Source organism: Phocoena sinus, chromosome 2 (assembly GCF_008692025.1).
Source record: "Phocoena sinus isolate mPhoSin1 chromosome 2, mPhoSin1.pri, whole genome shotgun sequence".
In the NCBI taxonomy this organism is placed as follows: Eukaryota; Metazoa; Chordata; class Mammalia; order Artiodactyla; family Phocoenidae; genus Phocoena; species Phocoena sinus.
The window spans coordinates 169,391,796-169,394,662 of NC_045764.1; the positions used below are offsets into that span (position 1 = coordinate 169,391,796).

Below are 2,867 nucleotides of genomic sequence, written 5' to 3' on the forward strand. Positions count from 1 at the left end.
TCAACAGCAGCCTCCCCCGCCCAGCTGTCCTCCCTGACTGCCTGCGTGCTGCGTGCGTGGCGTCAGTAGCAGCACGCTGAGGGCCAATTTTAATGCCATTTGCCTCATTATTAATGTCAAAGGCTCCTTGGATTTTTTCATAAATTTCTTTTGCTGTATTAATAAATGCCTCTTCTACATTAGAAGCAGTCTTAGCAGAAGTTTCCATGAAGATAAGTCCATGTTCTCGTGCAAAAGCTTCACCTTCTTCTTTTTTGACTTCTCTTCTAAATTCTAAATTGTAAGGAACGGCACCAAAAACGGAGGAGCACTTAAACAAGCTTTATTTGGGAACGCTCCCGGGCGAGGTTCACTGGTCTGAGAGAAAGAGGCCAGAGAACTCGCGCCCGCGTGAAGGTTTGGGCAGAATTTATAGGGGAAGAAGGGAAAGGGGTGCGGTGAATCCGGGAGGGCGCAGGGTATTCCTTATTTGGTGGTCTCTTCGGGTATCGTGGGGGAACGTTAGTCCCGCCCCTCGAAAGGCGGGAAGGCTGGGCCGGGTGCAAAGTGCCCAGGTCAGTTCCTGGAACTGGGTGGTCCGGAAAGTCTCCAGGTCAGTTTCAACCTGTGAGTCTGATTGCATTCCCCTGCCTCGGGCCAGTTGGCCTTACATAAATCACTTTTATTTCCAGTAAGCATAATGACCATGTTGGAATTGGAATGCTGGCGGGCATATTCTAACCAGGTTGTCAAGTGGTTGAATGTGTCTCTCCTTATAATATCATACACTAGTAAAGCCCCTGCTGCACCTCTGTAATACGACCTTGTGATGGAACGAAAGGACTCCTGACCTGCTGTATCCCAAATCTGAAGTTTTATCTGTTTCCCATCAATAGTTTTCATTCGAGCACCGAACTCTACACCAATAGTAAGGTCATACACTGGCTGAAACCTCTTGTCTGTAAACTGTAGCAATAAGCATGATTTACCAACGCCTGTGTCGCTGATGATAATGTACTTGAACAGACAGGCGTACGCCATGGCCGCGGCCGCCCGGCGCCAGGGCAGGCGGCTCCCGTTCCGCCGCGCCCCTCACCACGGCGCCGCTCGGCCTCGAAACGCCAGGCTCCGCCCGCCGCAGCCGCCGCCGCCGCCGCCGCCGTCGTCGTCAGCCGCCGGGAGTGAGGTGCCGAGAGGAAGCGGGAGAATTCGACACCGTCGGAGGCAAAGGAGACGGCGCCCAACGGAGCCCAGCTGAACAATAACAGCGGCCGCGGCGCCTCCGCCCCGCCTCCCTCTCCTGGTTTTAACAGCCCCCGAGTCTGACCGTTGTCTTCCGCCCAGATCCTCCAATGGCTCCTGGATCCCTAGGGCTGTCTCTGGTCTCTTTTCAAAAACAGGTAGCACAGCTGGGTGATTCTTCAATGCAACATGCATTGCTACAGGGAGGACGTAGGCTGATACCTTCTACTGCTCCAAACAAAATAGCCTTACAGTCTTTTATTATATTTTTTAAATTAATTAATTTATTTTTGCTGTGTTGGGTCTTCGTTTCTGTGCGAGGGCTTTCTCTAGTTGTGGCAGGTGGGGGCCACTCTTCATCGCGGTGCGCGGGCCTCTCACTATCGTGGCCTCTCTTGCAGCGGAGCACAGGCTCCAGACGCGCAGGCTCAGTAGTTGTGGCTCATGGGCCCAGTTGCTCCATGGCATGTGGGATCCTCCCAGACCAGGGCTCGAACCCGTGTCCCCTGCATTAGCAGGCAGATTCTCAACCACTGCACCACCAGGGAAGCCCTATTATATTTTTTTAAGAGGAGAATAAAAATGGAGAAGTACCCTGGTAGAATGTCGACTTTGCCATCCTAGTTGAATCTAGGGGAGTGTCCTTGCTGAAAAAAAATGCCAACAAAATGTATCTTCCTATTTTTTAGATTGAGAGTGAAATGGTGCATTTTCTAGGCAGTTATAACTTCAAGACAAGTTTCCTATCTCCCCTGGTGGTAAGATGGCCACCCCTAAGCCCCTACCATGAAAAAAGTCTGTGGCGACCACTGTAGGGACACAGAGATAAACAAATTAGTGCAGCAAGGCCTTCCAGGTATTGTGAATCAGCTCCTCTTGGGTGGACGGTTGGGCACACATCTGCGTTTAGTTAGGACAAGTAACCCTAGCTGCTGTGAAAATCATCCCCCAGATGTCATAGCTTAACGCAATACAAATTGACGTCTCACTCCCATGTCGGCATTCTTGCTTAGGGGTGGTCTTTCCCCCCACCATCCTGGGACCCTTCCACACTATGGCTGTGCCATCCCCTGGGGTCTTGGAGTCTGCTGCTGGATCCTCTGTCTCTGGCTTGGAGATGGGAAAGGAGAGAGACCAAGCCCGAGGTTCTCATGGGCTAGGCTGTGAGCGACTCTCCTCACTTCTAGCTCACAGTCCAGAACTCAGAGACCCAGGTGCATCCAGCTGCAGGGGAAGATGAGAAATGGCGTCTAGCTGCACGCACAAGACGAAAGGTAGTAGGTTTGGAGCTGTCAGTCTCCACCACGAGCCTCCAAGCCAAATCCATCTTGTTCCCCTGCAGGTATGTGTTCCCATCTGAGTGTGCGCTCTGTGGGGGTGGTCCGCCGTGTGGGTTGCAGCGCCGCTTCTCATTTAGAATTCCAGGCTGGAGCAGAAGGTTTTGGGCTTAAAAGGTGCTCTGTACTTTTCTATTGGCAGGTTGATGAGTGCATGAATGCTTGAGTTGGATCTTATTTGAATTTAATATAATTTTGAACTAACACTGTGATTTGCAAAGGCGATGCTTCATTGTATACGAGAAGAGTTCTAACTGGCGAAGGAAAATTCTTTGAATGTAAAGGACCTTTATCCCTTGCAAGCCTACC

General features: G+C 51.2%; 1 pseudogene; it reads right to left on the reverse strand.

Annotated features, from left to right (window-relative positions):
- Positions 1 to 1,036, reverse strand: LOC116749183 (annotated as a pseudogene).
- Between the last annotated feature and the right edge of the window lie 1,831 nt (positions 1,037 to 2,867).